Here is a 14,723-nt window from a genome sequence, read left to right as displayed (position 1 = left end):
ATAGACCTAAAGGCGAACCTAAAAATGTAAAACATGTAGAAGAAAATAGGAGAAAATGTTGTGAGCTTAGACTAGGTAAAAATTTTCTTAGATATGACACCAAAACACAATCCATAAACAAAAACTGGTCAATAGAACTTCATCAAAATAAGAAACTTCAACTCTTCAAAAGAGACTGTTAAGAGAAAGGACAAACCAACAGTCTGGGAGAAAATATTTGCAAATCATGTATTTGATAAAAAAAAAAACTTGTATACATAATATATAAAGAACTTATAAATTCAGTAAGAATACAACCAACTAAATTTTTAAAGTGGGCAATAGAAAAAAAATGTGCCCAAGATTTGAACAGACACGTCACAGGGGAAGAGATATGTTGACAAATAAGCATATGATAAGAAGCTCAACATCATTGTCATAATGGAAATGCCTGCTAAAATTAAACTGAGATACCACTACCTTCCTATCAGAACGACTAAAATTAAAATGATTAACCATATCAAGTGCTGGTAAGAATGTAGTTCAGCTAGAACTTTCATATACTGCTGATGGGAATGTAAAATTGTACAATGGCTTTGGAAAACAGTTTGGTGGTTTCTGAAAAAGCATACCATACAGCTACCATATGAGGTAGTCATTCAATTCCTAGATATTTTCCCAAGAGAAATGAAAACATGCACTTAAATTTTGTAGCAGTTTTATCTGTAACAACCCCAAACTGGGAAAGGTCCACAGTTTTCAAATTTGAATAGATAGACAGATTGTGGTATCCATTCAATGGAATGCTACTGAACAATAAAAAAGGGTTAATTATTGATACTAGAAACAACATAGATAAATGTCAAAATAATTATGCCGTGTCAAAGAACCATACAATATTCAAACAGAATATTGTATGATTCTGTTTATATGGAATCCTAGAAAATACAAATTACAGTGACAAAAAGCAGACAAATGATTGCCTGAGTTTGTACGGGGTCTAACTGGGAGACATTATAAAAGGACACAGGGAAATTTAGGAGGGTAATGGATACATCGATTATTTTGATTGTGAAAGTGGTTAAACAGGTATATACATATGTTAAAACTTATCAAATTATTTATTTTAAGTGTGGGCAGTTTGTTAATTATATTCTTAATAAAGCTACTTTTTAAAAAGGAAGACCTTGCACTACTACATCACTTCCTATGACTCTTCAATAGTCAACTGGGAGAATAAGTCTAGAGCAGAATCTGGTGATGAAGCACCCTTGGGTCACTGGGCTGTCCACATACCACCTGGAGCATCTCTTCCAGGGATCCAATCACCTCCAGCATCCGAAGAGGCAAGAAAATGTTCCAAAATGTGGCTTTGTTGTATGTGGATAATAATTAAAGCTGCAAATAACCCAAAATTAATTGAGTCTCCCCAGCTAATGTGTCACCCCTATTTTAATCTAGTTAGCCTCTGAATGACAGACAGCCTCAGTCTGCCTCAGAGGCAAAATTTTCTAAATGACATGAATTTAAACTGCTAAGTAATTGCAAACTGGGGGGCTTTATGGTAATAACAATTGTTATTGTTCTTTGATTACTTGCTCAACTGGATTATTCACTCATTACTATTGGAACCACTGGGACTTTGGAGTGGTATCCTTGCAGCATGTGAATAAAGCATTTTACAAGACAGGCCAGAAGGGAGGGTCCCCCAAACCAACTTGGCCTTGGGGAACTGTTGTTTATGTTGATTTTCTGATTGTTTGGAGAATCTTAAAGCATATTTCATGAACAAGTGAACAGCCTGTACCACCCATTCAAATAGCCTGAAACTTATCATCTCTGTTTGGAGACATCAATGTTTATTTAGCCCCAGGATCTAGGTGATGAGCTTTCCTATTTAGTTAATTTAACTTACTGTTCAACAGTTTTGACCTTATGATACAGCTTGTCATACCTGGGTAGAATCTTATAGCAGACATGGGGAGGAAAAAAAACCCAATCTGTGTTCTAGACTTTCTCATTCCCTGTGTGATGTAGACATGTTCCTGGGCCAGACACCTCTCTGGGCCACAGACAGGGAGATTCTCTGGGAAAAGACCAGCTTTGCAAGAAGAATCCACCTGCTGCTTACCATTGCTCAGCTACTTCCTCTTGCACGAATCATTGAACTTCCCTGGGCTTAAGTTTCCTTCTCTTAAGCAGTGACAGCTACCTCACTGAGCTACTATAAAGATTAAACATGATCAGCTATGAAACATTTCATGCTTGTGAATGTAATTATTTTTCTCATCTGTAATAAGGAATTCAATCAGAGGATTTGAATAGTGTTAGTTTCCTGTGGCTGCCATCACAATGTATCATGACTTGAATGACTTAAACCAACAGAAATGCATTCTCTCGCATTTCTGGAGACCAAACTTGAAATCAAGGTGTCAGCAGGGCGATGCTTGTTTTAATGGCTCTAGGGAAGAATGCTTCCTTGAAGGATTCAGCTCCTGGTGGCCCTGGGTGGTCCTCGGTTTGGTGGCAGAATCATTCCAGTTTTTGCCTCTTTCTTCACATCACTTTCCCCTCCGTGTGTCTCAAGTCTCTCTCTGCCTTTCTCTTGTAAGGGCACTTGTCCTTGTATTTAGGGCCCCTCTGGGTAATCTTGAGTGATCTCATCTCAACATCCTTAATTACATCTGCAGAATACCTTTTTCCAAATAAGGCCACATTCAAGGTTCTGAGTGGACATATGTTTTGGAGGGGGCCATCATTGAACCCACTACAGTCCTCTTTAGTGCTAATTGTCCTTCTATTTTGTTCTAGATGTCAACATTTGGTCAAACTTAAACAAGTTTGAGGGGTGCCTGGGTGGCTCAGTCGGTTAAATGTCCAACTCCTGATTTTTGGCTCAGGGTTATGAGATTGAGCTCTGTGTTGGACTCCACACTGGGCATGGAACCTACTTAAGATTCTCCCTCTCCTTTGCCCCTCCCCCCCTTCTCCGTCTCTAAAAAAAACAAAAAAAAAGTTTGAGTTGTCTATTGAGTAGTATAAAAGCTATGACTAATTTTGACATTATTCATATTGTCCTAAAATATGTTTTTCAATATTTCCTTGTAAAAAATGCATCCAATAACTTGCTATGATGGGAATAGGGGCTTAATAGAGAACAAAAATTTATTGATGACAAATTTATGCAAACTGGACAGAGAAATAAAAAAAAAATCCAAGCAGCCTATGGCACTATAACAAAAAAAGATGTTTGGCCAGCAGGAGTTGGGTTTAGTTATTAAGGAAGTAAGAGGAGCAATTGAGCCAAGTTTGCTAGAATTGGTGCTTCTTGGTTAATGACTTTTGGATTCTCCTACCAGTAGACTGGTAGTTGGCTACTAGTCTAAATAGTTTCAGTTGAAGATAAAAAGAGGAAGATGTTGGAAAGAAAGTTCATAATAGATAATAGCAGGTCACTGCACTTTCTTTCCAGATGGTCATTAAAATTATGCAAGTGTGGGATGTCTCTACTTTCTCTGATCCTCATTTTAGAGAATGAGCCACTGAGGAAGTCTAAGGACATGGGATGTGTCATTAACACCACAACCACCAGATTTAAACCAGGGTGAAATGGAAATTAGTTGAATTAGCCTATTCTCAGATAATCTGTTTTAAAGTACAGGATTGGATCCATAGCATGAGCCATAAGGGTGGCTGGATTTTGTATTCTCTCCACCCTGTGGATGAATAAGATAAGGGCAGACTCTCCCTTTCTCCCTTCCTCTTGATCTTCCTGGGCACGGATAATGGAAAGTTGCTGGGTTGGTGACCACCCTGATATGTCCTCTCTGTACTTCCTTTATCTCCTGGGCCACCACCCATGCTGTCCCAGCCAATGACTCAGTCTCAGAATATCTACTCATCAGTACTTGGCTGGGAGAAGCCCTCTAACTTCTCTGATCTCCATTCTAGGAAAGTGGTTACGTGTGAAGGGAGTCTGTGTTTTCTGAGGGCAGCCTGGACTTGGGAAGAGTGCTCTGTCTCTGAGGGCTGGGCTCTTGGACTCATGCAGAATGTTTCTATGTTGGATCTCTAGCTCTATTCTCTATGCTTCTGCAGCTGCTGTAGGCCTTGGACAGCTGAACTCTAGGATGGCATCAAGGATTCCCTTGCTCTCTGGCTTTCAGCTGGATTCAGCCAATGTACGCTGCAGAGAGAAGAAGGAAAGTGAGGTCAGGGCATTTTTTTCATGTTCCTTCAAGGCCACTATTGGTTGGCCCTATCCTTCCACTCATGGTCTCAGCTCCTGACTGGCAGTCCCCTCCACCCTGCCCTCTATGTGTATGCATTCTGTAACCTTTAGGCCTAGGAACAGTAGTGAAGTCCTCCCAGCCCTTACTTGCCCTGGAGTATTGCCTCCTCTCCTGTGTCTTACTTTTCTCCTGCACAAAGCCTTGCCAAGAATCCCTTTATGCAATTCTTCTGAAATCATCCTGTGTTAAGTGTACCATTTGTTTCCCGTAGAGATCTTAACCAATGCAGCTCCTTCATTTATAACAATTAAAAAAATAATGTCCATCTCATGCCGTCTTTAGGATTAAATAGGATAACGCATGAAAAGCACTCAGCATAATAATGAGCACATAGTTTTCTGCTCAGTAAATGATAACTCAAGACATATTTCAGGGACACCTGGGTGGCTTGGCAGTTGAGTCTGCCTTTGGCTCAGGGCGTGATCCTGGGGTCCCAGATAGAGTCCCAGATTGGACTCCTTGCAGGGAGCCTGTTTCTTCCTCTTCCTGTGTCTCTGCCTCTCTCTGTGTGTCTCTCATGAATAAATAAATAAAATCTTAAAAAAAAAAGAGAGGCATATTTCAGAGTGGAGCTGGTATGGCATTCTGATTGATGGGGCAAAAATTCAATTCAATTCCATTCCATCCTCCAATATTTATTAAGCTCCCACTGGGTGCAAGGCACAGAGTCAGCCATTTACCAGGTTACAAGGTGCCTGGTAAATTCATCACAGTCCATTCCTTCAGAGAACTCCCAACAAGCAGCTTTCTGTCCCCACATTCAATCATAATTAGACAAATATTTATAAAGGGTCTACAATCTTTCTGCCCCTGTGTTAATAATACGTGGAGATCAAACAGGGAGTAAAATAGACACACCCCTGTTCCCAGCAAGCAGATGGGCTACTGGGAGGAGAAAGCCATCAATCATATAATTACATCAGTGGGTATGTTTTACAAACTGATATGCGGGTTCTGAAAGTAGAACACTTGTTTCCATAATGTCTAAAACCTGGTCTGAACCAGGTCAGGGAATACTTTGCTGAGGATGTGATAGTGACTGATGGGTAAGGAGGATTGAACCAGGCAAAGAGCAGGTGAAGAAGAGCATCCTACTCAGAAACCCCATGTGTGAAGGTCCTGTGAAGGGGGCAGGGGAGTGTGCACAATTTGTATGAACTGGAAAGAGGGAAGGAGGGGCTAATGATGGAATATGGGAAAGGATACTGGAGACGTGGGGGCCCAGATGGCCCAGGCTCTGTAGGCCAGGTCTTTACTTAAAGCAGACAAAGAAGCAAAGCCACTGGGATATTTTAAACATAATCATTTCAAGGTTTTGGAAACATTACTTTGGCTGCAACACAGGGGAAAAGGTGGGTAGGAGAAAACCAGTTAGGAGGCTTTTGCCATAGTCTGGGTGAAAGATGATACCTTGAGCTGGACTGGCACCAGAGAAGCTAAAGAGAACTGGACCAATCCAAAGGCATTACAGAGATAAAATGAACAAGAAAATTGAGTGTGAGTTTAATATAGAGAATGAGGGGAGAAGCTATCAAAGAAGAATTTTAGGCTTCTCTCTGATTGGTCATGTCATCACCCAAGAGATAAAATATTGGCTGAAGATTTGGTTTCTTGTGGAGGGGGTGGAAAGACCATGAATACAATCTTAAGTTTGATATGCCTTTTGAGGCATCAAGGTAGGGGAGTCAAGAAGCAATTGGAGCTGACAACATCAAATGTTGGCAAGATGTGAAACCATCTTGCCAGTGGGAATGCAAAATGGCACAGCCACTCTGGAGGGCAGTTCAGTGATTTCTCACAAAACTATACATATTCTCACCACATAATTTAGCAGTTAGGCTTCTTGGTATTTACCCAAAGGAGTTAAAAACTTACATTTCACCAAAAAATCTGCACAAGGACATTTATAGCAGCTTTGTTCATAATTGTCAAAACGTGGAAATAATCAAGATGTCCTTTAGTAGGTGAATGTATAAACAAACTGTGCTATTTCCTGCCAATGCAATATTATTCAGCACTAAAAACAAAAGAGCCATCAGGCCATGAAAAGACACGGAGGAAACTTAGATGCATATTACTAAGTAAAAAAGTCAATCTTAAATGGCTACATACTGGGCAGCCCGGTGGCGTAGTGGTGTAGCGCCGCCTGCAGCCTGGGGTGTGATCCTGGAGACCCGGGATCGAGTCCCACATCAGGCTTCTTGTATGGAGCCTGCTTCTCCCTCTGTCTGTGTCTCTGCCCCTCTGTCTGTGTGTCTCTATGAATAAGTAAACAAAATCTTTAACAAATAAATAAATGGCTACATACTGTATGACTCCAACTATGACATTTTGGAAAAGGCAAAACCATGGAGACAATAAAAAATATCAGTTGTCAGGCATGGGTTTGGTGGGATAGACTGGATAGGCAGAGCACAGAGGATTTTTAGGGAAGTGAGAATACCTTATGCAATATTATAATGATAGATATATGTCATTAAACATTTGTCCAAACCCATGAAATGTCCAACTCCAAAAGTGAACCCTAAACAGGACTTTGAGTGATTATGTAGCTTCATCCTTGATAACAAATAGTGAGTGATGTCAATAATGGGGTAGGCTATACATGTGGGGGGCATGGAGTATATGGGAAATTTCTATATCTTCTAAGTCTTGGGAGACTACTCACAGAGAGGGTCCATGAAGAACTCAAGACGTAACAGGCATAGCAGAAGAGAGTGTGACAAAGAAACTCCGAGTGCTGCAAGAAAAAGGGAACAGTCAAATATGTGTTCCTAAGAACTCAAGAGGAGAACTGAAATTATCTGCTAAGTTTAGCAAATGTAAGTCATCATTGACCCTGGCAAGAGTTCTTTCAAGGGGCAAATGGAAGTGACAGCTAACCTCCAGTAGGGAGAGGAAATAGAGGGAGGTTTTTAATCCATGACCCCTTTTCCATCTTCTTAAGAGATTTAACTGTGGAGCTGTAGCTGGAGAGGAGTAAGAAGTTTAAGAGAAGAATTTTGTGGGATTTCTGGACAGCTCAGTCAGTAGAGCATGCAACTCTTGATCTCAGGGTTGTGAGTTTGAGCTCCACATTGAGCGTAGAGATAACTAAAAAGAGAGAGAGAGAGAAAGAGAGAGTAAGAGATCAAGAGAATGAGAAAGAGAGAGGGATTTGGGTTTCCTTTTAAGGTGTGAAAGATTTGAACATATTTAATAATGAGACAGATCCTTTGAGAGGAGGGAGCTGAATAAGCCAGAAGAGCCCATGGGAGGCAGGATAGAGTTTACTGAGAAGGCGGTTGGATGGGTTCCAAAGCTCGATGCAGGATTGCCTTTGGAAGAGAGAAGGAGAATTGGTTGGGGCAGATGGACTTAGATTTCTTGCTGAGGCAGGAGAAGTTAAGAGCTCTTACCTGAGGCTTCTAGTTAATCAATGAAAGAGGAGGTGAGCAGTGGAAAGTTTTAAAAAAGGTGAGTGGACTAAGTGGAGAAATGTCTGACAGTGTTGAGAACAAAGCATGGCTTTATGAATTTGTGGTGAGCCCCTCATATCCAGTTGGTGTGACTTTCCCAGCAGTGCCCAGAGGAGAGAGCAGGTGGTTGGGTGTATCTAGGGGGAGGTGATGAAGACAGGAAGGCAAAGTGTTGAGAATATTGCCAAAAATGACATTGAATTGATGCCTTGTGGGATCCAGGCCAGAAAAGGAAGGCTGGAACGAAGGCACTGGATTAGGAAAAAGTAAAAAAAAAAAAAAAAATGTGACTACTAAAACTGAGTTCACTCGCCCTGTGAATGTCCCCCTTGTTATCTTAGGAAGAAGTGATTCCTCCATTCTCCTGGTTCCTCAGGCAGCTGTGGACATATCATCCCTCACCTGACACAACATCTGTGTGTATTTATGATGCTCAATAAGACTTCATTGAACCTGCTATGTGCTGTCAAAGAAGAAAGCAGAGTATGACAGCCATTCATAAATATAATGATCATAATAATAATGCTGAGTTTTTTACTTGCCAGGCTAAGGAACACATCAGCGAAGAAATTCACTGACCTGTTCTCAGGGAGAAGGAAACTCAGGGTTTGTGTTTTAAGAATTAGGAAAAACAGGTTGCATGGTGGCTGTCTTAATTAAGGACTGACAATAGGCACCCTGGAGAGGATGGTTTAGAAAAAGTCCCATTGTTCTTTGGTCACAAGAGTCTTCAGTGACTTCCAGTATTGGCCTAGTGCTTCAACTGGTTAGAACTAGTTGAGGTTAAGCAGAATTTGCATTTGATGTCTCCTCATTGAGTGCTATTCTAAGAGAGCACATTTTCTTTTCACAGTGCAATGAATTCTTCTATGCCCTGGGGAAGTAAGGGAGGTTCCTGCCCTCCCTTGGAGCTTATAGCCCAGTGTGGAGGCAGAAAAGTGGTCTGGAAGGTAAAGAGCACGGTAATAAAGAGATGATGGAGGAGGTCCAGGTAGCAGGAAGGCCCATGGGAGGCTAGCTGACCTGGCACAGGGCGCCAAGCCTCCAGAGACCTGTCTGGTGGCCAGAAATTACCAAGGATAAGTGAATTTGGGGAAGTATGTGGACAGTTTCAGGGAAGAAGCAGCAAGTGGCCCAGCCTTGAGGCTGGAAAGAGCTAGGCCTCACATGAGACCTGGATTTAGAGATTCTGGAAGCCAGATAGGCTGAGCGTGGACTCTAGAGTCAGCTCTTCCAAGTTAGACCCTTGCCCTGTGATTATTAATGTGTGACCCTACTAAACTTCTCCAAACCACATTCTCCTCCTTTGTCAAAGGGCAATCACAGCTGCACCTATTTATAAGGGCATGTGGGAACAAATGAGATAATTGGTTTAGAAGTACACTTAGCATGATGCTAGGGCATGTAATAAGTACTCAACAAATATCAGCCGTTATTGTCACTCAGGGCCAAAGAATGTAAGAGAAGGAAGGAATCTTGCAAGAATATCTAGTTCTACCTCATTTTTCAAAGAGATTAAGTGACATTCCTAAGGTGAGCTGGTTTCTAGAAAAGCAGGTCCTGGATCTGGGTGTTCACTTTCTTGGTCTTATCTGATGATAAAGAAACAATATGTTTAATAGTTTAATACCTGGGTTCAAATCCCCACTCTGCTAAAAGAGATTAAATGACATTCCTAAGGTGAGCTGGGTTCCAGCAGGGCTGGTCCTGGCTTCCAGGTGTTTTCTTTCTTGGTTTCATCTGATGATAAAGACACAACATGTAAAGAGCTTCGGTTCAAAATATCTGCTCTGCTACTTACTACTCCCTGGCATTAGACACCAGAGTAAACCTGACTAAACAGCTGCTATAAATGGGATTAAACATCTCAGTAGGTTGTGGGAGCCAACTGAATGGATCGGTATCTATGTATCCGATTCCTTCCAATTCCCCTTAAACGTCAAAGCTCTTATGTATCAAAATCCTGGTGAAAAAGAAGCCCTGCCCCATCCCTTCCTTTTCAATAAGGGATTAAACTAGATGACAGGCAGCTAGGACACCAGCAAGAGACCCAGCCAAGGTAGCTTCCTTACACCTGCCTTCTGATCTTTCATTTGTTAAAATGAGAAAGCATCACATGTAAGCCAGGTCTCAGGTGAGCACCCAGGACTAGGAAATGGTCAGACTTCCCTATACATCCTTTGGTTTGGGGAGTGGCCTTGGAGAGTTTGTTCAACGTTGCCACAGAGTGAGATGTGGGAGGAAAAGCAAAAGTGCAGGAGGCTGTTTCAGAGCAACTGGAACATTGGGAGAGGGAGAAGAGGGAGTTTTGGTGGAAATGTGGGGTTTGGTGACATGCAGTGGTGGTCTTAAATGCCCCACTCAAGAGTTGGGTTTGTTTTTCCCAGACAGTGCAGAGCCATGAGAAGTTCTGGAGTGAGGGAATGACAAGAATCTGAGTATCTTCAGGGGAGATAAAGCATTTAGGGGAGAGAAGGAAGATGAGAGAAAAGGGACTGGCAAGAAGCAGGGGGATGGGAGAGCTGTTTCAGAAGCAGAACAAATGTGACCTGATCGGGTGCAGGGCCCAGGAATGCAGCAGGGCCAAGACTACACTGAGATTGCAGGTCTGTGTGATTAGACAGGTGGCAATGTTGTCTTGCCCCAGTATTGTGCTTGGAGTCCCAGGTTTATTCTATATGGTGTCTGAAGTGTGGGGGCCTCTAGGTAGTTCAGGACCTATGTACATTATATTCTCCTTGCACATGGAGGCCCTATATAGTCAAGACCCTGATTCCTTCCTTCCCAAGGTCTCTGCTGCCACTGGTCTGTAGAGACTCTTACTCAGACCGTCACGGGACCCTTAACCTGGTGTTTCTTGCTCCATTTTCTCTCCCCTTCAATCTAGGAAAGGTAATATCCTGAACACATCATTCATCATAAAATTTTGATGGCCCTCTATGGGCCTCAGTGGTGCTTCTCAAACTATCTGGTGTGAAGGACTAGTTTTAAAAAATATTTCCAATCCATCACGGATGATTGTTTTTTAAAAATACCTTAAAAATTAATTTCTAGAAAAATTAAATAAAAAGATATAAAATACAACTCCCAAATATCTATTAGATTCAACAGACATATCTTTGTTCTGTCCAATAGCTATAGCTTTTTATTCTTGGTTTCTGTATTTACTGTGGACAGGTGGCTTTGCGGAGCAAAGTCACTGCTCCCAAAGTGGCAATGGCCTACAGGATAATCTGCAAACTCCTTATTCTCCTGTTCAAACCCTCTATACTCTCTGCCAGTCTGCTTCTCAGGTTTGTTGGCTGTTGGTCTGTCATTGAAACTCTCTAGGTTGTCAATCTCAATCTGGTTTGCTCATCTTTGACTTTCTCATGCTATGTCATGTTCCCCTGGCCCCAGAATGGTCCATCATGGCTACCAACCCTCGATACCTATCTAAATCCTTGGAGCAGCAGCAGCAACAGGTATAGATTGAGCATTTACTAATTTCCATGCACTGTGCTTTTTACTCATGATTTCATTGGATCTGAGTAATAGGTAAGTACAAATATTAACATCTTCTATAAATCAGAGATGATCCAGTGTTATGGCTATAACAACAATCAATGGCTGAGGAATCTACCTGGGCCAGTAGGAGTTCAACACTGGGTTTTTGCTGGAACCAGGGGGAAGAGCCAGGCCAGTAGAATATAGGTCTGGAAATGCCTGTGGTCCTACATGCGTACTCCAAGGGGAGGGATGCCTGAGAGTGATGACGCAGAGAGGTGAGGAAAGCCAAGAGATGGAGGGACAGACCCTGCCTCTCTCCCCAGTTCTAGTCCTCTCTGTGTATTATAGTGGATGCTGGATATGCCACTTAATTCCTCACTGAGGACAAAAGACTTGTTCTCCAGCTCCTGGGATTATTGCCCTGGTAGAAGAGAAGCTACCTGTCCTGTGTCATGCCTCTTTCCAGAGTGGCTAATGACAGGTTGACATGGGGATATAATTGTTGGTCCTCTTGTCCCAACTCAGAACAACCCTGACAGGTCATTCCAGCTTAGAACTCCCGGCAGGGCTGGCTCCACTTCCCCCTGCTGCCGCATCCTGCTGCTGCAATCCCAGCCTGTTGCTAATATTATCAGCAGGGATAAGAAAATAAGGCTAACTTCTTATACGAGAACAGACCGTTGGGGTGTGGGGTGGAGCAAGCGGAGAAGAGGAGGAACCATAGGAATAGAACATGGTGTGGGAAGGAGCTTCAAGAAGTTAGTGGGTCCAAAGCAGGATGGGGAGAACTTCAAACCCTTGCTATGCGAAGAACAGTTGAAGGAAGGGAAGTATATAGTGGAGAAGGAAAGGATTACGGGATTACGACAGCATTCTCCACCGACAGGCAGTCAAGTAGAGGGCGGATCAAACTCCTGCTGAGTCCCTCCCTTGATCCTATGAAGTTCATTCCTCACATTTAGATCAGGTCATATCACTCCAGCGTAAAACCCTCCAGGGGCTTCTCGCCATACTATTTATGAAACACAAGTGTCTTGTTAACTACCTGGAGGTCTTTCATTTATCTGCTTCTTGCTTCACTTTCCCACCTTCTCTCTTATGTATCTTCCCATCACATACCCTTCTAGCTTCACTGGCCTTCTTCTTGCTATTCCTTGAATAACCCAGCCCATTGCTACCTCACAGCCTTTGCACCTGCTGCTCTCATTGCCTTTTCTATGGGTTTTCACCTGCCCTGTTCCTCTTTTTTTGTTCAGTCCTGAACCAAAGGTTATTTCCTAAGAGATATTCCCTTGACTAGTTCCTACCTCATTGCCCTATTCTTTTTTTTTTTTTTTTTTTAAGATTTTATTCATGAGAGACAGAGAGAGAGAGAGAGAAAGGCAGAGACACAGGCAGAGGGAGAAGCAGGCTCCATGCAGGGAGCCCGATGTGGGACTCAATCCCAGGACCCTGAGATCACACCCTGAGCCCAAGGCAGATACTCAATCACGGAGCCACCCAGGTGTCCCCTCATTGCCCTGTTTTATGCCCTTCATGACACTCTTTGGTGTTCAAAATAGTTTTGGATCTTTGCTTATTATGTGATTCTGTCTCCTATCTCACAAGGATTGGAAGCCCCCCATGGGAAGAGATGTGTCCGTCCTGTTGACCACTGTAAACCCAGCATATGGTTTTGGCACATAGCAGGTGCTCAATAATTCCTTCCTTCATTCAAAAGAATGAATGAGCACATTCAAAAGAATGAATGAGCACAGGCCCAAGAAGTAGCTCTAGAGCTAATTGCTGGACAATCTGTAAAGCAGATTGTTGAAGCTGTAGTTGTCAGGCTCAAAGCCTTACTGCAGAAGTGAATGTCACTTAGCAGAGAATGAGCAGGCCATTGGGAATGTGGCATTTACAGTCAGATAGATCACAGTGTGAGTCTTGGCCCTGCCACCTCCCAGTGGGCCACAGGTTTTTGACAGATCCCTTGACCTTGAAAAGTCTCTGCTCCCTCACCTACAAGGATAGGAGTATGAGTGGAAGCCACCCTACAGGGTCACTGGGCTAATTAAACTGGGAAAGCCCTCAGTGAGTGCTGGGTACCTTGCAAGTGCTAAATAGATGTGAGCTCAGCAGTTTGGCTGTTCAGTTTCTGTTGCTCCAGAGATGACAGGTCCTACCTCCAGTACTGGCACGAGGCCACAAGAGCTGGGGATTCACCCAGGGAAGGACCATGCTGCTAAAATCCCTTTCTCAGCAACCAGCTGGCATTGTGTTCCCTGTCACACTAACTGTCCCAGGGGGCAGAGGAAGCAAGTAGAAGGGCCCTGGGTTCAGGCGTGGGTGATGGAGTGGTGAGTTACCAGTTGGACTGTTACTTCTCCACCTCTTGCTGCTGACACAGAGTTGACCTCTGGAGCCAGAGGTGGTCACCATTTCTTCACAGGACTTCTAGCTGTTACAAAAAATCCTAATATCGCACACACTAATCTACACTACTGCATGAATCAGCGTGTTTTGTGATGAGGGAAGAGAAAGCTTACATCGGCTGGTAGCAGCTCCACAATGGGTGTGGGCAGAGGTGCCCATCTTCCCTTGGCCCTGTACCTCCCTCAGTCTCTGGCTACCATGCAGGTGAAGGGTTTATGTGTCTTGACCCAGAAAAGAGCTAGTCATAGTCACCAACATGATGCTGGGAGACATTATTGCACAACAGATAAATATAGGCTGAGGCTGTCATCCCCATATCCTTTTTTGATGGCAGGGGAAATGTCTTTCTTCTGTTCAGATGACAAGGGCAGCTGACACTCTCCATATAATGGAGGGCACAGTGACATGGCATGTACCTACTTCAGGCTGGGTGCAGTTCTGAAGCACTCCACCTGTGTCACCTGTATTATCTTGTGAGGTGGCTGCAGTCATTAGCCCCAGTTTACAGATGAGTGAAATGTTCTTCAGTGAAGATTAGTAACTTGCACAGGCTTCTACCACTGTGAGGGGCAAGGCCAGGGCTGAGACCCCGGCCCTCTGGCTCTAGAGTATGCACTCAACCACCATGCAAAGTGGCCCATGTCTAAGGGCTTGTCTTGTAGGTGGTGGGCCGAAGGCATCAATAACAGAGCCAGACAGGTCTGTGATATGTCTGCAGTGTTTCCTCTGTGTCAGTTCCCTTGGAACTGAGTGCTCTGCCAACATCATTTCATGGCATGCTCATGACTCCCACCTAGAACAGTCATCCCACTTTACAGACAAAGTGGAAGTAGAAAGTAGACAGATTGGGTAAAGGGCCAGTGAGGCCAGAGCTGGGAATGCAGCAGGCCTGTCTAACCCCAGTCCTGACCTCTTCAGTGCTTACAGGGCCGCTTTCCAAAGGTTTACACTTCAGGGGGACTGGATTGAACTAGCTGACTTTCAGGGTCCTAGCTAATCTGGGATCCCCAGGGGCTAAATGTCTGACACAGAAAGGGACAAACTCAGCTGCTGCTGCTGTCATTACATTTCAGATATCATGTTTAAGGAA

The 14,723-nt window shown here is 43.3% G+C and overlaps 1 long non-coding RNA gene across 1 annotated transcript; it reads right to left on the bottom strand.

Moving 5' to 3' along the window:
- Nucleotides 1–206: 206 nt before the first annotated feature.
- Nucleotides 207–7,015, bottom strand: LOC140599669 (uncharacterized). The gene is made up of 2 exons (XR_012002577.1): nucleotides 6,940–7,015; nucleotides 207–4,165 (listed from the first exon to the last, which is right to left on the bottom strand). It is a non-coding gene; the product is annotated as an uncharacterized lncRNA (long non-coding RNA).
- Nucleotides 7,016–14,723: the final 7,708 nt, after the last annotated feature.

Source organism: Vulpes vulpes, chromosome 1, assembly GCF_048418805.1.
Source record: "Vulpes vulpes isolate BD-2025 chromosome 1, VulVul3, whole genome shotgun sequence".
Taxonomy (NCBI): Eukaryota; Metazoa; Chordata; class Mammalia; order Carnivora; family Canidae; genus Vulpes; species Vulpes vulpes.
The sequence above is the reverse complement of the archived record's forward strand: the minus strand, read 5'-3'. Positions and strand labels throughout refer to the sequence as shown.